Below are 24,466 nucleotides of genomic sequence, written 5' to 3' on the forward strand. Positions count from 1 at the left end.
AATAGTCTACTAGTAATGCTATTAGCAGAACATGATAAAAGATAGATTCAATGTGTTAGGAAAATGCTGGGTTAATCAAATTGGAAAGCATTTGTTAAGGTAGGACTATTCAGTTCCTTCAAATACTAATGAAAACTTTGAATTTCCAAGATGGATATGCTATAGATTATTTTCCTAAATTTATGTGAACTTGGAACCTATTTTTAATGAAGTCTTTTATGGAATCCAGATATACTTGGGTCCAAAAACAGATGCCTCTACTTATTAGCTATGTAACTTTGGAAAATCAGTTAAATTCTCTGGGCCTCAGTTTCTTCAGTTGTAAAACTGGAATAACTAAGTATACTTAACATGTATATTATGAGGATTAGAGAAAATGCATTACAAATGCTTGACTCTATAAAAGTAGTTTGTATTGGGCAAGGTAGTGTTAACTTGGAGACCCTTGAATACCTCCCAGGAGTGTTAAATTAACAAAAAAGTACTTTAATCTCATTTTAACAAGCTGAGAGGTGAATGAGGTATTTATGAGGATTAATTTATAAGTTGGGTATAGGTTGACTTGCATTTGGGGTGACAAAGAGCCAGGGACCTGAAGGACAGTTGAGAGGTTATTGTAATCAATTGTGAATTGATAGGTATCTGAACCAAGGAAACATAAGGCAGTAATGTACAACTAATAAGAACAAAGCATAAAAATGATTAGAAGACTTTCAGAATGGCCCAATTCAGCAGCTTACCGTGAGAATTTTATTTTTCAAATAGTCTGTTTAATTGAATAATGATGGATGGGTGCTAAAAGATGTGCAAAGTGTCCTCTTTTTCCCAGGTTAATAAAACAATACACTGTGAAATACAATACAATTTCAGAAGTTTAATCATCAGTAAAATCTTCCTTTATATACAATTACTCATTTTGTACAGTTCACATTTCTGCTAATAGAATGTGGTGTAAAATAGGGATTTTACTTTATTCAGTGATTATTTAAGAACAGTCTTATTTTAGAGTATGTACTCAGATAAAAACCCATATGCAATCATCATATCAGAGTATTGTAAAATTAAGTAGCCTGTTTTCAAATATTTTAGAGCAATAACCATAAGAAACAGAAGAGTCTTCAAATACAGAAATGCATTTCTAGGATTAGTGGTAGAAATTAAGAAAAGAGAAATTGAATTTAATATCTGAAAAACCTTGTCATTTGTGATTTTAATAGGCTTTACAAGGATATAATTTTACCTGTCTTTGGATCATTAGTATTTATTATAAAAATACACTAGAGGGCTCCCCTGGTGGCGCAGTGGTTGAGAGTCTGCCTGCCGATGCAGGGGACGCGGTTTCGTGCCTCGGTCCGGGAGGATCCCGCGTGCCGCGGAGCGGCTGGGCCCATGGGCCGTGGCTGCTGGGCCTGCACGTCCGGAGCTTGTGCTCTGCAAAGGGAGGGGTCACAGCGGTGAGAGGCCCGCGTACCGCAAAAAAAAAACAAAAACAAAAACAAACAAAAAAAAAACCCACTAGAAACAAATTAAGAAAATTCTTAAACTTGGGTATTTGACTTACTGTAAACTGTAATAGTAATTAAGTATTTTTCTTAAGCTCATTAATAAGGGAGGATAAAAAGAAAAAGCACCCTGAATTATAGAACATAACTGCTTCCACAAGTAGTTTTTTTTTAAATTACTGCTCATAGGTAAGATATTGTTTGTTGCAAAAGAGGAAAAACAAAAGCTAGAACTACCTTAAACAATAAAAATGAATGCCAAGGAGTCAAAGGAAATATTGAAAATAAGTTTCAGAATGAGAAGAAACCTGGGAAGTTTTGTAATTTGTGTAGCTACACTATGAATGTGACTCAGATTCAGCTTGATGTACCTAACTGTAGTGATGGTGGCTCGTGTGTGTGTGTGTGTGGAAGGTAATGAAATTGGCCCAACTTGGGTTAGGTGTCAACCTTAATCAGCTGTGGCAGGATTCAGGGTCCTGTCTTAGAAGGATCCATTGCCTTTCTCATAGAAAAACTGGTGTGCAGACCCCCAGTAGGACACCTGCTAAATCTAATAAATTAACTCAACTACAACTTGATCTTTAAACAAGATTAGCAGAGAAAATACATACATAAATTTGTTAGCCTTAAGAATATCCTTATCTTTCAATTCCTGTGTTTCTCTAGGTAAACTTAGAGCTGCCATCTTGGTGTAGCCAGCAGTGCATCGGTCTCACAACCTGAAGGTCTTGAGTTCTAGGTAAGCTTGTTAGATGAACTTTTTACCTAGGAATCACTTTGAGCAGTCCTTATTTGGAAGAAGAAACATGACATAGTACAATATTTTGTGCTAAAAACTTTAGTTATTGCAATTATGACTTTTAAAAAATTTTCAAGTGTAATCTTAATATCAAATCCCAATTTAAACAATAGACATGGGGTTGCTTTGATTGAATTAAGAGAAGATGCTATTGGCATTCCCACTTGCTTGGATTCTCTGCTTTCCCCTTACGGCAATCCTTAAAGTTCCATTCCAGAGAGCCATATCACTGCAGAACACAATCTGAAAAAAATCACTAGTGTAGTAAAAAGAGAGCGTGCATAAGATTTTGAATCACAGGAACAGTTTTATAAAATGCTGACTCTAGCACATCCTAACTTGAAGATGGGCTAAATCACTTAAATTCTCCAAATCTTCATTTCTTCAGCTGAAAAGTGTAGAGAATACCTATGCCATCTAACTTACAGGTTTCACTTATTGAATAAGTCATCCACAGGAATGTCTACAATGCTATACACTGTTAATTGACATTGTAATTGGCATCTATTTCCCCACCTTCTGAGGAAAACATCCAAACTGCTAGTTCATTTAAGGGCATCTCTGGTCCCCATTGACCACATGCCCATCAGTTTCAACAGTTCCTTCTCCTTTACAATAATGATGTTGGCCTCCAAGGGTATATTAACCAGTGACAATCTATATCCTAACAAAACATCAGCTATTCAATTATTTTGACATCATATAGCTTACTCTAAACGTACTAGTGGCTGTTTATCTTCTTCTGTGGTCCTAGAAGAGGGAGAAGAATGAGCATGAACAGAGAGAAAGGCTCCTAAATCAATGATTTGACCCCATCCCAGGAGCCTGTGCCATCAAATGTGAATAGCAAACCCAGTCTTCCTCTAAGGCTCCTCTGAGGATTGTTCATGGAGGTACAGAAGGGTATACCCAGGGGAGAGGGAGACAAAAGCACCTTCTTGATAATATTCACTTGAGAATGATTATAAACCATGAAATGAGTGACAGACTAAAACTGCTTCAGTTGAGGCATACATTTTCACTCTATTTTGGACGCTGGTACTCTGACAATGTATTTTAAGCTCAGCACTTGCTTTTTTTTAAAAAACTAAAATTCTTATTCAATTGTGTGAAAGGCACTCTTCTCAAGACCGAAGCTTTTCTGTAGTAATGTTGTCTGTTTAGATTTGAAGCCACTAGGGCCCTGGCACATACAGCTGGAACACTATTTTTAAAGATATATTGTGTCTGTTAATACAGAGGTCATGATGTAGATTTTTGCACTTAGAATCAGCATGAGAACGTGGGACTGTTCTTGCAGATCTTGGCTCCATCAGCAAATAAATTAAAATAAACTGGAGGCTTGAAATAGAAATAATCCTCCTTCCAAGTGTTTCATTTAGAGAATGACATCCTGTTTTCTTCAGAATATCATGGGTAATTCTGCATATGAATGAATTCTGGAACAGAAAAGGCCCAGCAAATGAAATACGCAAAGTAACTTTTAGAATTTCAGGATTCAGTAATAAAAATAAGTGATGATGCTTTTCCGTTCAAAGTGTGAAGGGAACAAGGAAACCTGAAACTGTGAGTTAGATATAAAGTTTTAAAATTTTATAACAATTTGTGATAGCATGGTAAGCTGAATTCTCCCTATAAGAGAATATAGTATATCTTTAGTACAATTTACCATTTATCTGATAAGGAAAATTTTGACACAGTTTGGCTATCAGCTATTGAAGTCAGACCAACGTTCTGATTATAGTCGTAAGTAGAAAGGTATATTTCAAAAACAACTGGACCCAAGCATCATTTACCTGGAAATACTCTGATTAGGCTCCCAACTGAGCCTGGAGGGGCTTTAACTGAAGTCCAAGGTAACTACTGTCAAAGTCGTAGAACCCCATTGCTATTAAAAAAAAAAAAAGTACAGTGATATAATATATTAAAAAATAAACTTCAATTTATAATCTTACAGGTATGTCTTCCATTATGTCACTGCTAAAACTGACCCAGCAGTTGCAGTAGTCTTGACCCTTGTCTATCCCTAGTGCCCTTATGTTGGATTTTACTACTACTCTCCATTTGAAAGGAATTGGGACCTTAGCTGACTTCCTGTCTTGAGTATAAAAAAGATCAGTAGGATCTTTTTATATATTTTAATTGCCTAGAGTTTTTTCAGACTTAACATCCTTTCAGGAAGTAGTGAAAGCTTGCACTGGAAATGTCATGGCAGTTTTTGTATCAAGATGATAGTGATAAAAAATAATTATTTTGAACAAGTTGAATCTGTAAGATCCATGAGTTTATGTGAAATTTGTGTCAAAGATTGGTCAGATGCTTATTAGGTTTTTTCCTTTCTCTTGAGTACAAACTATTTTCTAGTTCTTTTGATTCTAAGTGGAGTCATAAGACTGGTTGGTTGCCTCCAATGAAGTGTGAGCAGAAGTGACCCCTTACCACTTCTGGGGAAGGCAGTTAAGAATTGCTCCACAATCTGTTTCTTTCCCTGTTCTGTTGACTGGATGTGAATTTGAAGCCATATATTAGAAATGGCCAAGAGTCAGTCGTACTGGCTCTCTGAAATTCTGCACGCATTAGAACCTTTTCTTCCCACAGTTGGGGGACCATTTTGTACTTCGGCACAAGTCAACAGCCACCAATTAACATTTATATTATCAGTCCTCCAAGATTTGAGGGTTGTTTATTACACAGCTAACATTACTTACCCTGACTAATAATACTCAGATAGAAAGAGGTAGTAGTAATTGTGATTACAGAAGGCAACTGTGATACAAAAAACATAGGATGTAGGCAAGAACCAGTAAAGACTGGGAACTGAGTTATAACACTAGGTATTTCAGAAGCAATCATAACTGATTCAGGTAAGTAGTGGTAATATCAATTAGACAGGACAAATTATACTGGGGTTGAACAGTTAATTGCATTGGTCGTCACAGTGGTTGTGAGCAACTACAAAAAAGTTTAAATATTGTGATTAAATTGTTTCCTAGGTCAGATGTTTCAAAAAAGAATTGATAAGACACAAAAGTCCTCATCTCCTAGGAGACGAATTTTCTAAATGATACTATTAATTATCATAAAATACGAATGAGGCATGCATACAATTTTAATAGTGCTAGCAGAACAGGTCAACATACCATGATATTAGGGCAGTGGATCTTGTAATGCAGGTAAAACAAAATTGGGAATGGATGATCTCAATATATTTTGAGATTCAAACTAGGTTTCAAAAAGCAAAACTTACATCGTTGAACAAAAGCTAATAAATTTAACAAATACTTGTTATTGAACACTCACTGATCTTCAGACTTTGTTCTCCATGTTTGGGATATGGGTGCCTACATTCTACATTTCATTAAGTTTAACTATTAAAATAAATGTCAGGGCCGGACCTTCAAGATGGAGGAGGAATAAGATGGGCAGATCACATTCCTCCCCATGAATACATCAAAAATACATCTACATGTGGAACAACTCCTACAGAACACCTACTGACTGATGGCAGGATACCTCAGACTTCCTAAAAGGCAAGAAAATCCCCATGTGCCTGGGTAGGGCAAAAGAGAAAAGAAAAACAGAGACAAAAGAATAGAGACAGGACCTGCACCTCTGTGGGGGAGCTGTGAAGGAGGAAAAGTTTCCACACACTAGGAAGCCCCTTCACTGGCGGAGACTGGGGGTGGTGGAGGGGGGGAGCTTCAGGGCCATGGGGGAGGGCGCAGCAACAGGGGCGCGGAGGGCAAAGCGGAGAGATTCCCGCCCAAAGGATCAGTGCCGGCCAGCACTCACCAGCCCAAGAGGCTTGTCCGCTCACCCGCTGGGACGGGCGGGGCTGGGAGCTGAGCCTCGGGCTTCGGAGGTCAGATCCCAGGGAGAGGACTGGGGTTGGCTGCGTGAACACAGCCTGAAGGGGGCTAGTGCGCAAAAGCTAGCCAGGAGGGAGCCTGGGAAAAAGTCTGGAACTTCCTAAGAGGCAAGAGACCATTGTTTTGAGTGCGTGAGGAGAGGGGATTCAGAGTACTGCCTAAACAAGCTCCAGAGACAGGTACGAGCTGCAGCTATCAGCGTGGACACCAGAGATAGGCATGAAAGGCTAAGGCTGCTGTTGCAGCCACCAAGAATCATGTGCGCAAGCACAGGTCACTATCCACACTCCCCCCCAGGAGCCTGTGTAGCACGCCACTGCCAGGGTCCCGTGATCTTGGGACAAGTTCCCTGGAAGAACACACGGTGTACCTCACTGTTGAAATGTCATGCTGGCCTCTGCTACCTACAGTAGCAAACCCAAAACAGTTAAAAAAAAAAAAAAAAAAGTAATAGGAACATACATAGCATACATTAAATGTAAATGGACTAAGTGCTCCAACCGAAGGACATAGACTGGCTGAATGGATACAAAAAGAAGACCCATATATATATGTATATATATCACGACTCTTTTATCCATTTATCTGTTGATGGACACTAAGGTTACTTCCATTTCTTGGGTATTGTAAATAATGCTGCTGTGAATATTGTGGTGCATGTATCTTTTCGAATTAATGTTTTATTTTCTTCAGATATATACTCAGGAGTGGTATTGCTGGATTGTATGGTAGTTCTATTTTCATTTTTTTGAGGAAACACCATACTGTTTTCCACAGTGGCTGCATCAGTTTACATTCCCATCAACAGTGCACAAGTGTTCACTTTTCTCCAGGTCCTCACAAATATTTGTTATTTGTGGTCTTTTTGATGACAGCCATTCTGACTGGTGTGAGGTGGTATCTCGTGGTTTTGATTTGCGTTTCTCTGATTAATGATGTTGAGCAGTTTTTCATGTGCCTGTTGGTCATCTGTATGTCGTCTTTGGAAAAATGTCTATTCAGGTCTTCCATCCATTTTTTTAAATCGGGTTGTTTATTTTTTTGATGTTGAGTTGTATGAGCTGTTTATAGTTGTTGGTTATAACCAGCAACTGATCGGTCGTATCATTTGCAAATTTTTCTCCCATTCAGTAGGTTGTCTTTTCATTTTGTTGATGGTTTCCTTTGTGATGCGAAAGCTTCTAAGTTTAATTAGGTCCATTTGTTTATTTTTGTTCTTGTTTCCTTTGCCTTAGATCCAAAAAAAATTATGATTATGTCAAAGAGTGTTCTATGTTTTATTCTAAGGGTCTTATGGTTTCCAGTTTTACATTTAGGCATTTAATCCATTTTGAGTTTATTTTTATATATGGTATGAGAAAATGTTCTAATTTCATTTTTACATGTAGCTGTTCAATTTTCCCAGCACCACTTATTGAAAAGACTGTCTTTCCCTATGGTTTATTCTTGCATCCTTTGTCATACATTAATTGAACATAAGTGGTGGATTTATTTCTAGGCTTTCTATACTGTTCCATTCACCTACATGCCTGTTTTTGTGCCACTACTGTACTGTTTTGATTATTGGGGCTTTCAAGTATAGTCTAAATTCAGGGGGCATGATACTTCCAGCTCTGTTTTTCTTTCTCAAGATGGTTTTTGCTATTAAGAATCTTATGCGGTTCCATACAAATTTTAGAATTACTTGTTCCAGTTCTATGAAAAATGCTATTGATATTTTGATAGGGATTTCATTGACTCTCTAGATTGCCTTGGGAAGTGTGATCATTTTAATAATATTCTTCCAGTCCATGAACATGGTATGTCATTCCATCTCTTTGTGTCATCTCATCTTCGATTTCTTTCATCAGTGTCTTATAGTTTTCTGAGTACAGGTCTTTTATCTCCTTAGATTTATTCTTAGGTAATTTATTCTTTCTAATGAGATTATAAATGGGTTTTTTTTCTTAATTTCACTTTCTGTTAGTTTATTATTGTATAGAAACAACAGATTTCTGTATATTAATTTTGTAACATGCAACTTTACTAAATTCACTGATAAGTTCTAGTAGTAGTTTTTTGGTGGTGTCTTTAGGATTTTCTATGTATAGTATCATGTCATCTGCAAACAGTGATAGTTTTATTTCTTCCTTTCCAATTTGGATTCCTTTAATTTCTTTTTCTTACCTGATTGCTGTGGCTGGGACTTCCAATACTAAGTTGAATAAAAGTGATGAGAGTGGGCATCCTTGTCTTGTTCCTGATCTTAGAGGGAATGCTTTTAGCCTTTCACCCTTAAGTATGATGGTAACTGTGGGCTTATCATATATGGCCTTTATTATTTTGAGATATGTTCCCTCTATACTGGCTTTTTGGAGAATTTTTATCATAAATGGATGTTGAATTTTGTCAAAAGCCTTATCTGCACATATTGAGATGATCATAAGATTTTTATTCATTTTGTTAATGTGGTATATCACATTGATTTGCGGATATTGAATCATCCTTGCACTACTGGGATAAATCCCACTTGATCATGGTGTATGATCCTTTTAACATGTTGTGGATTTAGTTTGCTAATATTTTGTTGAGGATTTTTGCATCTGTGTTCATCAGTGATATTAGCCTGTGAATTTCTTTTTTGTGATACCTTTGTCTGGTTTTGGTATCAGGGTGATGTTGGCCTCATAGAATGAATTTGGAAGTGTTTCTTCCTCTACAAGTTTCTGGAATAGTTTGAAAAGGATAGGCTGTTACCCTTCTCTAAATTTGTTGGAATTCACCTGTGAAGAATATGTTAGAATTCACCTGTGAAGCCATCTTGTCCTGGACTTTTGTTTGTTGGGAGTTTTTAAGTTACGGATTCAATTTCATTCTTAGCAATTGGTCTGTTCTAATTTTCTATCTCTTCCTGTTTCAGTCTTGGGAGATTGTACACTTCTACGAAATTTGTCCGTTTCTTCAAGGTTGTCCATTTTATTAGCCCATGGTTGTTCATAGCAATCTCTTATGATCCTTTGCATTTCTGTGGTGTCAGTTATAACTTCTCCTTTTTCATTTCTGATTTTATTGATTTGGGCCCCCTTTTTTTGTGATGAGTCTGGCTCAAGGTTTATCAGTTGTTTTTTTTTTAATCTTTTCAAAGACCCAGCTCTTAGTTTCATACATCTTTTCTAGCTTCTTTAGTCCCTATTTTATTTATTTCTGCTCTGATCTTTATGATTTTTTTCTTCTGCTACTTTTGGGTTTTGTTCTTTTTCTAGTTCCTTTAGGTGTAAGTTGGGTTGTTTATCTGAGACTTTTCTTGTTTCCTGTTGTAAGCTTGTATGGCTCCAAGTTTCCCTCTTAGAACTGCTTTTGCTGTATCCCATAGATTTTGGATTGTTGTGTTTTCATTTTAATTTGTCTCCAGGTGCTTTTTAATTTCTTCTTTGATTTCTTCAGTGATCCATTGATAAGTAGCATATATTTTTTAGCCTCCACATGTTTGTGTTTTTTGCAGTTTTTTCCTTGTACTTGATTTCTACTCTCATAGTGTTGTGATCGGAAAAGATACTCGATACGATTTCAGCTTTCTTAAATTTAACAATGCTTGTTTTGTGGCCTAGCATGTAACAATCCTGGAGAATGTTCCATGTGCACTTGAAAAGAATGTGTATTCTGCTGCTTTTGGATGGAATGTTCCACATATATCCTTTAAGTCCATTTCATCTAATGCATCATTTAAGGCCAATGTTTCCGTATTGATTTTCTGTCTGAATGATCTGTCCATTGATGTAAGTGGGGTTTTAAAGTCCCCTACTATTATTGTGTTACTGTTGATATCTCCCTTTATGTCTGTTAATGTTTGCTTTGTGTATTTAGGTACTTCTATCTTGGGTGCATTTACAATTGTTTATCTTCTTGGATTGATCCCTTGATCATTATGTAATGTCCTTCTTTGTCACTTGTTACAGTCTATGTTTTAAAGTCTGTTTTGTCTGATATACATATTGCTTTTACTTTGATTTCCATTTGCATGAAGTACCTTTTTCCATACCCTCACTTTCAGTCTTGGTCTTTCTTTAGATCTGAAGTGAGTCTCTTGTAGGCAGAATGTATATGGATTTTGCTTTTTTATCTATTCAGCCACTGTGTCTTTTGATTGGGGCATTTAGTCCACTTGCACTTAAAGTAATTATTAATAGGTATGTACTTATTGTTATTTTGTTAATTATTTTGAGGTTATTTTTGTAGTTCTTTTTTGATCTTCTTTTGTTCTCTTCCCTTGTTATTTAATGACTATCTTTAGTGTGATGTTTGGATTTCTTTTCTTTTGTATGTGTATCTTTTATAGATTTTTGTTTTGTAGTTACCATGAGGTTTATATATAGCAATGTGTATGTGTGTGTGTTTATGATTTTAAGTTTGATATATGTGTGTGTATATACATATATATGATTATTTTAAGTTGCTGATCTCTTAATTTCAAATGTATTTAAAAAACCCTGCGTTTTTACTCCCTCACCCCCCATTTACTCTTTCTGACATTGTATTTCACATCTTTTGTGTATCTTTTAGCTACTTATTGCAGATACAGATGATTTTCCTACTTTTTGTCTTTTAACCTTTCAGCTAGCTTTGTATGTAGTTGATTTACTACCATTACTGTATTTTTGCCATTACCAGTGAGTTTTTTTCCTTTCCTAATATTCATGTTTCTAGTTGTGGCTTTTTCTTTTTCACTTAGAGAAGTCCCCTTAACATATCTTGTAAAGCGGATTTGGTGGTGCTGAATCTTTTAGCTTTTGCTTGTCAGTAAATCTTTTGATCTCTCCATTAAATCTGAATGAAAGCCTTGCTGTGTAGAGTATTCTTTGTTGTAGGTTTTCCCTTTCATCACTTTAAATATATCATGCTGCTATCTTCTGTACTGCAGAGTTTCTGCTGAAAAGTCAGCTGATTGCCTTATGGGAGTTCCCTTATATGTAACTTATTGCTTTTCTATTGCTGCTTTTAATATTCTTTCTTTAGCTTTAATTTTTGCCATTTCAATTAAAATGTGTGTTTCTTGGTGTGGTCCTCTTTGGGTTGATCCTATTTGGGACTCATCCTGGACCTGGATGTTTGTTTCTTTTCCCAGGTTAGGGAAGTTTTCAGCTATCATGTGTTCAGATGTGTTCTCTGCCTCTTTCTCTTTCTTCTTCTGGATCCCCTATAAAGTGAGGTCTCTTAAACTGTCCCCATATCTTTTTATTCTTTATTATTTTTTTTTGTTCAGCTTCTTTGGTTTCCACCATTCTGTCTTCCAGCTCACTGATCCATTCCTCTGTATCATTTAATCTACTATTGATTTCTTCTAGTGTATTTTTCATTTCAGTTATTGTATTCCTCTCTGGTTGTTCTTTGTATTTTCTAACTCTTTGTTGAAAACTTCTGACTTCCTGTTCTTTGCATCCATTCTTCTCCCAAGTTCTTTGATCACCTATATGATTTTTATTTTGAGCTCTTTATTGGGTAGATTGCCTGTCTCCATTTCACTTAATTTTTCTTCTAGGGTTGTATCCTGTTTCTTTACTGGAACATGTTACTCTGTTACCTCATTTTTCCTAATTTGCTGCTTTTATTTCTGTGTATCTTGTAGGTTGGTTACGTTTCTTGACCTTGGAGAAATTGCCTTTTATAGAAGCCCTATGTGTCCCAGCAGCACACTCCCTTCTGGTCACCAGAGCTATATGCTCTAGTGGTGTCACTTTTGTGGGCTGGGTGGGTCTGTCTGTTGTTGTAGGCTGACTACTATGGGTTCTCTGGTAGGTGTAGCTGGCCCCTGTCCAGTTGGTTGCCAGGCCCTGCCTTGTATGGAGGCTGGTGGCCAGTGTTTGGTAGGGCTGGGTCACAAGGCATATGGCTGTGGAAACCTGGGGGTTCCTGGGGCTAGAGCTAGCTCACTGGCAGGAAAAGCTGGGTTCTGGGGTGGGTGATTGCGGGGGGGGGGGGCAGTGTTCCCAGATCTAGTATTGGCCTGGTCTTGTGTGGGGCTGGTTTTTGACATGACTGGCTTTGAATTCTGGGGTGTCCCAAAGCTTGTGTTGGCCCACTGGTTAGTGGGGTTGGATCCCAGGATGGCTGGCTGGAGAGTCAAAGGTATTTCAGAGCTGGAGTTGGCATGGTGGTGGGCAGAGCCAAGTCCTAGGGTCTCTGGCTGCAGGGCCCTGGGGGTACCAAAGCTGGTGTCAGTATGCTGTTTGGTAGGGCTGGATCCAGGGCCTACTGGCTGAGAAGCCCAAAGTGTCTCAGAGCTGGAGTTGGCCTGCTGGTGAGCAGGGCTGGAACCTGGGAGTCCCAGGGCTGGGGCTGGTCTGCTGGTGTGCTGGCTGGATCTTGAGAAGGCAGGCTGGAGGACGGCTGTGGTCCTGGGGCTGGTGTGTGCCCAGTGGTGGGTGGGGTCATCTTCTAGGAGATCCCAGGCCTGGTGCCCCCACCCACCAGTGTATAAAGCTGAGTCCTGTGGTCCTGGGGTTGGTGCCTGTCCACTGGTGGGTAGTACTGAGTCCCAGGGTCTCTGGCAGCAGGGCCTTTTGGGTCCTGGGTCTATGCCTGTGTGCTGGTGTGCGGCGCTGGGTGCTGGGCCATCTGGTGGATAGGGACATGTCTGGGGGTGGCTGTGGGCTCAGGGGGTCCTAAGGCAGCCTTCCTTCTGGTAAGTGGGGCTGTGTCCTCGCCCAGTAGTTGCTTGGCCTGAGGCATCCCAGTAACAACCCTACAGGCTGGTTGGTGGGGCTGTGTCCTGAGGTTAATAAGCTCAAGGGAGGATTCCAAATTAGTGCTTTCCAGTGCCAGTGTCCACATGGTAGAATGAGCTCTCCAAAATAGCAGCTGCTAGTGTCTTTGCCCCCACAGTGAGTTCCAGTTGTCTTTTGCTTCTCTGGGAGATTCTCCAGTATCAGCAGGTGCATTTGACCTAGGCTCCTTTCACATTACTTCTTCTATCCCGGGTGCTGGAATGTATGAGATTTTGTGTGCACCCTTTGAGAATAGGATCTGTACTTCACACAGCCCTCTGGGTCTCCCCTAAGTAAGCCCTGCTCTCCTTCAAAGCCAAACATTCTCAGGGCTTGCCTTCCCGGAGCAGGACACCTGGGTTGGGGAGTCTGATGTGGGGCTAAGTCTCCTTACTCCTTGGGAAGAACCTCTGCAATTGTAATTACTCTCCCATTTGTAAGGCACCCACCAGGGGTATGGGTCTTGACTATACTGTGACTCTGCCCCTCCTACCTGTCTCCTTGTGGTTCCTTTTTTATATCTTTAGTTTTTAGAAGATCTTTTCTGGTAGACTGTATTTCTCATCAGTAGTTTCTCTGTAAATAGTTGTAATTTTGGTGTGCCCATGAGATGAAGTGAGCTCAGGATCTTCTTACTCTGCCATCTTGTATTAAGTCAATCCGTTTGCAACTGTTGAACCATCTTTGCATTGCAGGAATAAATCTCACTTGATCATGGTATATGATCCTTTTAATGTGCAGTATAAATCAGTTTGCTAATACTTTATTGAGGATTTTTGCATCTAAGTTCATCAGGGATATTGGCCTGTAATTTTCTTTTGTTGTAGTGTCCTTGTTTGGGTTCGGTATTAGGGTAGTGCTGGCTAGTAAAATGAGTTTGGATGTGTTTCCTATCCTTCAATTTTTGGAAGAGTTTGAAAATGATTGGCATTAGTTATTCTTTAAATATTTGATAGAATTCACCAGTGAGCCCATCTAGTCCTGGACTTCTCTTTGTTTGGAGGTATTTGATTATTAATTCAACCTCCTTACTCTTTTCAGATTTTCTATTTCTTCATAATTCAGTTTGGATAGGTTGCATGTTTCTAGGGATTTATTATGATTCTTCCTGAGAAATATCTATAATTATTTGGAAATATTTTTTGTTTGATCTATTTTCTCTGGCATCCTTCCATTTATCTTATTTTTCATTTTCCTTTCCACGCTGGAGAAATCCACAGATTTGTCCTTCAAGACAGCTGCCGACTCAAGTAAAACTTTTGTTAATATTGCCAGTGTGGATTTCCGATGTAGTGCATATAAAATAGGACACTGTGTGCATGTGTGTGAGTGTATGTATGTGAATGTTTTCAAAGAAATGACTGTCTTATAGTCTAGACAACATATAGCTCTCTGTTCCAGTGTTAGCTCAGACTAAAGATTATCATCCACTTTTATGTTAATATAGTACTTTAATCTTGATGTCAGCAGTAGCTAATAAGGAAGAGGAATCATACCTCCTTTTTGATAGCTAGTTGACCATAATAGGGTTTTGCTTCTATGGTATTTTATTTTCCCTCTAAAGTATCTATGAAGATTCATCAAAGTCAAAACGCTTAAAGTTAAAGATTGAATTCCAAACTATTGCCAAATTTTCAACAAAATTGCCATCTTATGCAATTGACATGAAAACTGCAATCTGGAGCTAATGTAGACTCATGTCAATTCCAGAAATCTTGATTGCTAGCCATACATCATATAAAACTGAAATCTGTCTAGCCTTCTGTTGCCCTAATGTTATATAATAGGAATACACACAAATCCTGGACAATTTATTCTCTCTTGTATTCGTTAAGTACACTATGCAAGGATACCAGAGCCTAAGTAGCAAGTCAGATTGCTTAGAGAGAGGTGCCTAGAAAAGAAAGTCACTGTGCTGTTCCCTCCATCAGAAGTGTCGCAGATGTGCTGGGGGTGCACAATGGGGCAGGATGGAAGTGCAGTATAGAGATGATAGATGGTTGGGCTCTTTTCTGGTGCTATTAACAATTAAAATGCTAAAACCATGTAGGCAGCACTGAGGACGTTATTTTATGTAATGGCAAGAGGGCAAGCATCCAACACACTTAAAATATATATCTTAATATAATTGCTTGGTCAAATAAGACAAAGTGATAATTCAGCCCTAAACTACACAATTTGAAATTGGAATTTCATTTACCAGAAACTATCTTCTCTTTACTCTTATTCTTGAAATAACATCAAAATACTGAGCAGAAAGGTAAATCAATAACATGATGTATGAGTCATCTTGCTTAACTGATAGACATTCCTGACAATTTAATTAAGGGCTATGAATCTTGGATCAAAAAATTGTAATGAAATCTTACATTGTTTACAGCAATTTTCTTATACAAACAAAGCACTACACACACACACACACAAACACACACACACATATAAAATATTAGCATAATGGTTGTACCTAAACACTTTTAACCCTCAGTCAATCTAAAAAATGAGATTTGCAGAATCTATGAGGAGAAAATAAAGCATAGCATTTTGAACAAATATCAAACAACCTAAAATGTCTATATTTTAGAGAAATAGACAGTTGCTCCTCTTGGTAACCTTTCAAACAACCCTTTTATATAGATTCTGGGGGTACTATACCTGAATATTTAAGACTCAAACAAATTTAGGTCATAATTAAATAAAAGTTGATTTTTATACATGTATTTTATTGGTTAGGGTTACAATATTGCAGTTAGATGCTTTGAGAGGAACCCTTTAGGAAAATAGTTTTAGGTCTTTAAACCCATAGATATTTCCCTAAATGGAAAAGTTTGCTTCCCAAATTCCTTTTACTAAACATATTGTATTAATTATATACATTATTGTACTATATATCAATTGTTTTATTCAGTTGTACTAATTATGTTTGTATTAGTACAAAATATACTGTATGCAAATATATTCTATTAATTACACATTAACCATAAAATTAACATACAATTAATGTTCCAGCCAATATGTTTTATGAAATCCAGTTTATTCTTGCTACATTACACGTAAGATATTTAACATTAGTAAAGTGTCTTTTGACTTAGAGTCTACTTGCTGACATTTTGTTTTTTAATAAATGGCCTATAAATATTTGAAGGAGACATGTGAAGTACTATGTGAGCAACTTAAGTTGCTCCCTTTCCTCTTAAGGTAAGGGTTTCAGATGCTTAGGTGTGGAGTAAGGAAATTTGAGTTCAGCCTGTCTTAATTCTATTTCTATGGTTAGTGAGGAAAGCTTTCTCAAAAGTGCCGTTAGAGTGGTTGTTATACCGAGGGCGTGCTTCCTTTTGCCCTTCATAATTTAACAATTCCACCTACCCAGTTATATTGACTCACACTCAAGGACGAAAAATATAATTAAAATAAATGTAAAGGTGAAGTTTTCACTTTTAACAAAATTGAAGGCAACTTTTTCATTATAAAGATATTAAGTGTCTAATGTTAAAATATTCAATTACACTGATCTCAGGATTAACAATCCTGAGTTATGAATGAAATAATTTTTAAATCCCCTCATGATACTGCTATATTCATGTAACAATATTTAAGATTTAGTAAGGGTGAACAAAGAAGGTTTGGAGAAGATGCTAACAGTCTCCATTACAAAGTTTGCAAAGGCCATCTAAAGGCATGAAGACTAAAGAAGTTGAGGTGATAGTGTATCTCAACTTGGATATATTTTGCAACAAATTTATGTAAAATATTTACTCTGTGCATCCTGGGATGAACACAGAGTAAAAAAAAATATTTACTCTGTGCATCCCAATTGTCATTATCACCAAACTTTGTTTTCAATTTCTCTACTTTATAATATATATATTAGAGAACCAAAAATGCTCATATCTGCAAAGAGGAGAATAGTATATCCAGTCTATGTAAGGGGTCCATGAAAGTTGTATTTCATACTGAGAATTCTAGATATTATCTTTTTCTTCAGTGCTATTAGAAGAAAACTTTTTCTCCAAGAAGAAGAAGAAAAATTATTATAGAAATATAATTTTGGCCATTATATATTTCATATTTTCTGTAGTTTTCCAATTGTATTTTAAATCAAATTTATAAAGATTCTTTTTTCAATCACCACTAATACAATATTTTAAACTTATATAAAATACATCAAAATAATTAAAAATATAATCTGTGAAATTTAGATTATAGAGTGGTATAGGTAATATAGAAAGCATGCATTATTTTGAATCGTGTACTATAAAGAGGTGGGATGGATGTGTCATCTTTTTTTTTCCTAAAGGATCTGAATACTAGAGTGATTGGTCCAATAGTAAATCTAGCAGGAATGGTTTTATAGATTGTGAAATTGGGGTCCAACACTGTCAAGACAGAAGGTCGTAGAGCAAATCAGTGGATCAGAAAGGACAGGAACTGGGAAATTTCTTTTACCCTCACTATTACTCAATGAAAATATGTTGAAAAATGAGGTTAAAATCTGACCTGTTGTCTTGTGTGTTAAGGTTGTGCAGATGGTCAATATATGATTTTGGACATGTGCTTTTATATATTTTTTAATTTGGCAGCTTCTCTTCATTATATATTTATATTTAGTTCTATTTGACAATTATCCATTTTCTTCAATTGTTCAAAATAGTCTTAGGCTCATAGATACCTTTGAGTTGGATTTGTAAAAAAAAAAAAAGGAAATAAATGATAAGCAGAGGCAATTACCATGAAGCAGGAAAACAGGCCAATATGCAGAGCTTGATGTCGTATTTGTTGCAATTTAGCTGGAATTATTGGCATTTTATGTTTTAATGATAAACATTTTTATGTTAAGGAATCACATTTCTGTATTTAAGTCACAATGCAGTCTGCTACTTTAGCTACCAAAGAGACTTTTTTTCCCATAAGAGTCTCTGTATCTGTGTTTGGTTTATAAATTTTATTTCCTAGTACACTTATAAAATATTAAAGTTTGAAACTGCAAAAATAGGGAAGTAATTGAAACACCAGGTCTTCTTGCAAATATATTTCTACTTCTGAATGTTTTATTTCATCCTTTTACCTTGAAGTTTCTGGACACCCTCAAAAAAGGGTCAGCTTACTATTTGCTTGCTCTTTAGTGAAGTCCACTCAGATACAACAAGCAAACATCCAAACTAAGAATCAGAGTGGAATAGAAGGTATTTCATTTTCAACCTTGGAGAGGAAATTGAAAGGGAGTACAATTGACAATAAAATATATAAGCAAATTCAACTTAACATAGCATTTTAGAAGTATTGCTAGCAATCTGGAGGGGGAAAAATGGTTTGCATTAAAAAATGGAACCCAAAGTACTTAAAGTAGGGAAAAAAACAGATGGATTCCATTTAATATGGATTCCATGTTGTCTATAAGATTTTAAGGAAAGGATATTCTCTTTCTCTGCAAAGATTTCAAAGAGATACATAATATAAAAAATGGCTGTTGAGGCATGAAAAATACAGCCTAAAAGCCCAGCTCACTCAGTATATTTTAACATTATAGGTAAGCAGGCTGATTTGGGGAGAGAAGAAAGCAGATCTGTGGCCCCACCCTGAGTGAGACATTAGATGGAAAATTAGATAAGGTCAGAATCTTGGACAGAAAGAATGATTTGTATATGTAAATTCCAGCCTGTGCATTTGGGAACTTCTGGGTACTCTAAACCTCTTTTCTCTCACTGGCATGGAGGCTGGTAAGCTTAATGTTTTTCAGTGTTAGCAGATTCACATTGCTTTGTCTGCTACCTTATCTGTATCACTGCAAGGACAGGGTTTGTGCTGGAAGGCACTAGGGTCCATGCCTTTGGGTGTGCTTATCAGCTGAATCAAGACTGTAGTACTCAACAGCCCAGTGCTGACTTATGTAGCCTCTGAGAAGGGACCATACAGTGAGGGTGGAGAGAGAGATATCTATAGTTGGCCAGGTTCACTCAAGTGACAGGATGCATTATAAGATTTTAAAGTATGCAAGGAATCAGAAAACAGTATATATGTCTCTTGTAATTCCCTCTTTTAGAAAAGACAGGAGAATATGCTAAGAAAGAAACATAAAAGAGATAGCATTCATGAAACAAGAGACTCCCAAAGGTGAATCATGGAAGCAGTTCCCAATATTGACAGCTGTCCAGGTGAAATTAGAAAGATAGCTATGGAAGGGTGGTGTTCAAGGGGAAAAAAGGAACCTGAGGTACCTGGGCATTTGGAACAATTATTGTGCTTTTACAGATCTGTTGGAGCATATTAAAAATTAGCTACAGAGACACAGATAAACAAAATGAGTAATAACCCTAGGCAAAATTTTACAAGAATGGAAACTTAATACTAGTATATTACATAGTCAACAGTAACGCAATTTTGATAGGATGGATAGGGTAAGGGTTTTGGAATACAGGGTAGAGCAGAAGATCCAAAAAAGCTAAGTGACTCATAACAGAATATCAATATTCTGTGACTCTAAATATGGAAATAATTATATAAGCATATTTAGAAATATGGAGATTAATGGCAGAAGAAATACTTAAGAGTACTGCAGGTGGCTGATATGGGAAGTAAGACTAAGGGATAGAGAAGTGTGGAGAAGGAGATTATTATTTTTGACTTCTTTTTTAACACTAGGGAATTTTTTAAAACTACGTGCTTGATTTTTTTAAAATAAAACAATTTAAAGTAAAATATCTACATTTTAAGGATGCATTTATTTCATATTGCTTTCTTAATATCCTGTGTAATTCTAATAACACAGTTATTAGTCCATAAAGTTCAGTAGGGAATATCTTCTTATTCAGAGTTTTCAGATAAAAGTTTGAGGCTCAAAGAGGTTAAATAACTTGCCTCGGGTTACATTTTCATAAGTGGTGCAAGGAGTATAACCTGAGTTGTCTTCTGGGTTAGTGTTCTATTTAAATACATTGCTATTAATTAAGATTTTGGTTGCGAGTCTAATATGCTTTCTATACAAGGATATATTTTACTGGAAATGTGTATATACAATACTTTATTTCCATTATGGAAGTACTTGTAAAATATGTCAAAACAGATGAAAAAAATTTACCCACTTAGTAATTCTTATTTAAATTGTCAAAAACACTGAGACTCTTGAGAGGGTCTAATCAAGTTCAGTAAATTTATAAGCAGTGTTTTTATTAATTTTTAACTGTGGACAACTTAATCTTTTCTTTAAACACAAAGTTGTAGGAAAAAAAAGTGTTTTACAGCAAGTTAGAGAGCAAAAGGAAATGAGTTGTCCCCATGGAGATCCACACTGTGCCTAAGGATAGATCTCTCTTGTCCTGCATTGTTAACATCAAGGAGGCTCTGAACACCTGCGAAATGTGATGTCAGCCACGCTCAGCAACTTCTAGGACTCAGCTTCTAGGATTCAGAGAAGCTATGGAAACAAGAGGGCCAAACAAAAGGCAGCTTAGACTCTTGGATCATATGTCCAGTTATATCACAGTCTTTTTGTTCCAACTTGATTAAAAGCGCTAAATTGTTGGGTGCAGAGCTGATGGCTACTGCATAAGTTCAATAGATGAAGAGAGGATTTTTCTTTTTTCACAAAGCATAAGTAGTAGATTTAGCCAATCTCTTCTTCCTGTTTTGAAGATTGTGAGCTTTATTTTCTCTTGCCTGGTGAGAAAAGAGTTTTACTGACCAGAGAAAAGACGTGTGAAAGACACAAAGTTTAAACAGATGACTTAAACATAAATATGAAAGTCAAAAAAAATACAGCATATAGATAGATCTAAAGGTGTGGTTGTGGAATTAATTACCGAACTAAGGGCAATGGAGACCTATCTTGGTCTAGAGCTCCTTTTTTATTATTCTTGAATTTGGCTTCTCTTCTAAGAAGCCAGTTCAAATCAGTTCACATTTTTCCAGGTAGATTCTTGGATGAGGATAACTTCATAATTGCAAAGTGTTTCTTTTTGCAGTTGTTTAAAGTTTAGGTATTAATATACAGAAACTTTATCAACTTGTACTGAATAGCTTTAGTTTTCCAGTTTTTATTGTTACTGAGATTTTTGGTGGTGCTGGAGACATGACTCCTGTGTGCAGAAATTTCTGGTAAAATTTCTCTTTTACTGAGATGGGACAATCTGAGAGTTATTTTTCTCAAACCATATATTCTGTTCTTACTTTGTCCAACATTTTGGCAAGTGTTCTTTCAAATGGCAGTAGCTGTGAGTAAAAATGATAGAGTTTAGTTCTTTAGCCATTTCATCATCTTTATATGTTTTTTGTATATGTAAGAGAAAAGTCAGTTACATAGGTCCCATATTTGCTTTGAATGTTTTTTGTTTTTGCGGTACGCGGGCCTCTCACTGTTGTGGCCTCTCCCATTGCGGAGCACAGGCTCCGGACGTGCAGGCTCAGCAGCCATGGCTCACGGGCCCAGCCGCTCCGCGGCATGTGGGATTTTCCCGGACCGGGGCATGAACCCGTGTCCCCTGCATCGGCAGGCGGACTCTCAACCACTGTGCCACCAGGGAAGTCCCTGCTTTGAATGTTTTGCCAAAATTTTTATTAGGACTTTCAACTAGTCAGCTTTTCCATACATCTACTCTGGGAGTTTCAATGATGAATCCTGCTAACCTTTCATTAAATCATTTCTCCGACAAATACTTGAGCACTGAGAATATGCTGGGTTGAATGCTTGGGTTTGGCTCTACAGAGGGAACATTGTAGTCAAATTAGGCAATAGGCAATAAACAAATTTTTTAAAAAACCCAGAAAATTGTGATGGATGATTAATGATTTTAATTATGATTTTGAGGAAGTACTAGGTTCTAAAGCCTCCTCTACGTTATTAATTAAAGAACATTTATTTCTAGTAGCACTGTGACAAGCAAGTCATACCTTCTTTATTAATTGGCCTTTGTATTAGTTTACTAGGGCTGCCTACAAAATACCACAAACTTGGTGGCTTAAGATAACAAATTTATTCTCTTATGATCAAGGCACTGGTGAGACCATGCTTCATTTGAAAGTTAAAGGGAAGAATCCTTCCTTATTCCTAGCTTCTGGGGGTTGTTGGGAATCTTTGGCATGCCTTGGATTGTACCTGCATCACACCAATTTCTGCCTCTGTTTTCTCATGGCCTTCTTCCCTCTGTGCTGTGTGTCTGTGTCTCTGTGTCTTCACAAGACCTTCTTATAAGGATATCAGAATTTGTATTTAGGGCCAACTCTGATCCATAATGATCTCATCTTCAGAATTTGTATTTAGGGCCAACTCTGATCCATAATGATCTCATCTTAAGTAATTACATCTGCAAAGGCCCTATTTCCAAATAAGGTCACATTATGAGATTCTGGGTGGATGTGGATTTTTATGGGACACTATTCAATCCAGTAAAACATTTTTTGTAGCTTGGAGTACTAAATTCAATGCCTTATTTTATTATAAATTGTAACTTATTAGTGGAACTTTGGAATCAGATAGACCTGGATTAAAATTCCTTCCTTCTCTTTGACCTTGGGCCAGTTAGTGATCCAGTGTCCTTCATAAAATCTGGAGAAAAACTATCTCAGGTGATATCAGATACATTGATTCATTTAAAACCAAGCAATGCCAAACTCATTCTATGAAGGCACCATCATCCTGATACAAAATCAGAGAAAGATACCACAAACAAAGAAAATTACAGACCAGTATCACTGATGAATATAGATGCAAAAATCCTCACAAAATACTAGCAAACAGAATCCAACAACACATTAAAAGGATCATACACCATGACCAAGTGGGATTTATCCCAGAGATGCAAGGATTCTTCAATATATATAAATCAATCAATGTGATACACCATATTAAAAAATTGAAAAATAAAAACCATATGATCATCTCAATAGATGCAGAAAAAGCTTTTGACAAAATTTAAAACCTATTTATGATAAAAATTCTCCAGAAAGTGGGCACAGAGCAAGCTTACCTCTGCATAATAAAGCCCATATATGACAAACCCACAGCCAACATGATTCTCAATGGTGAAAAACTGAAAGCATTTTCTCTAAGATCAGGAACAAGACAAGGATGCCCATTCTCACCACTGTTATTCCACATAGCTTTGGAAGTCCTAGCCATGGCAATCAGGGAAGAAAAAGAAGTAAAAGGAACTGGAAAAGAAGAAGTAACACTGTCACTGTTTGCAGATGACATGATACTATACATAGAGAATCCTAAAGATGCCACCAGAAAACTACTAGAGCTAATCAATGAATTTGGTAAAGTTTCAGGATACAAAATTAATGCAAAGAAATCTCTCGCATTCCTATACACTGACAACGAAAGATCAGAAATAGAGGAAACAATCCCATTCATCATTGCAACAAAAAGAATAAAATACCTAGGAATAAAGCTACCTAAGGAAGTAAACTCCTATACTCAGAAAACTGTAAGACCCTGTTGAAAGAACTCAAAGATGACACAAAGAGATGGAGACATATACCATGCTCTTGGATTGGAAGAATCAATATTGTGAAAATGACTATACTACCCAAAGCAATCTACAGATTCAATGCAATCCCTATCAAATTACCAATGGCATTTTTTACAGAACTAGAACAAAAAATCTTAAAATTTGTATATAGATAAAAAAGACCCCGAATAGCCAAAGTAGTCTTGAGGGCAAAAAACGGAGCTGGAGGAATCAGACTCCCTGACTTCAAACTATACTACAAAGCTACAGTAATCAAGACAATATGGTATTGGCAGAAAAAACAGAAACATAGATCAATGGAACAAGATAGAAAGCCCAGAGATAAACCCACATACCTATGGTCAACTAATCTATGACAAAGGAGGCAAGGATATACAATGGAGAAAAGACAGTCTCTTCAATAAGTGGTGCTGGGAAAACTGGACAGCTACATGTAAAAGGATGAAATTAGAACACTTCCTAACACCATAGATAAAAATAATCTCAAAATGGATTAAAGATGTCAATGTAAGACTGGACACTGTAAAACTCTTAGAGGAAAACATAGGAACAACACTCTTTGACATAAATCACAGCAAGATGTTTTTTGATCCACCTCCTAGAGTAATGGAAATAAAAACAAAAAATAAACAAATGGGACCTAATGAAACTTCAAAGCTTTTGTAAATCAAAGGAAAGCATAAACATGACGAAAACACAACCCTCAGAATGGGAGAAAATATTTGCAAATGAATCCATGGACAAAGGATTAATCTCCAAAATATACAAACAGCTCATGCAGCTCAATATTAAACAAACAAACAACCCAATCAAAAAATGGGCAGATGACCTTAATAGACATCTCTCCAAAGAAGACATACAGTTGGCCAAAAGGCACATGAAAAGCTGCTCAATATCACTAATTATTAGAGAAATGCAAATCAAAACTACAATGAGGTATCACCTTACACCGGTTAGAATGGGCATCATCAGAAATTCTACAAATAACAAATACTGGAGAGGGTGTGGAGAAAAGGGAACCCTCTTGCACTGTTGGTGGGAATGTAAATTGATACAGCCACTATGGAGAACAGTATGGAGGTTCCTTAAA

General features: G+C 36.8%; 1 long non-coding RNA gene across 8 annotated transcripts in view; it reads left to right on the forward strand.

Annotated features, from left to right (window-relative positions):
- LOC115853879 (uncharacterized) overlaps nucleotides 1-24,466 on the forward strand; it is a 135,396-nt gene that overhangs the window by 38,489 nt on the left and 72,441 nt on the right. For all 8 annotated transcript variants that reach the window (XR_011377717.1, XR_011377718.1, XR_011377720.1 and 5 more), the window contains one exon: nucleotides 2,172-2,244. This is a non-coding gene — a long non-coding RNA (uncharacterized lncRNA). The remainder of the gene's footprint in view (nucleotides 1-2,171; nucleotides 2,245-24,466) is intronic.

The sequence above is a fragment of the Globicephala melas genome, chromosome 9, assembly GCF_963455315.2.
Source record: "Globicephala melas chromosome 9, mGloMel1.2, whole genome shotgun sequence".
In the NCBI taxonomy this organism is placed as follows: domain Eukaryota; kingdom Metazoa; phylum Chordata; class Mammalia; order Artiodactyla; family Delphinidae; genus Globicephala; species Globicephala melas.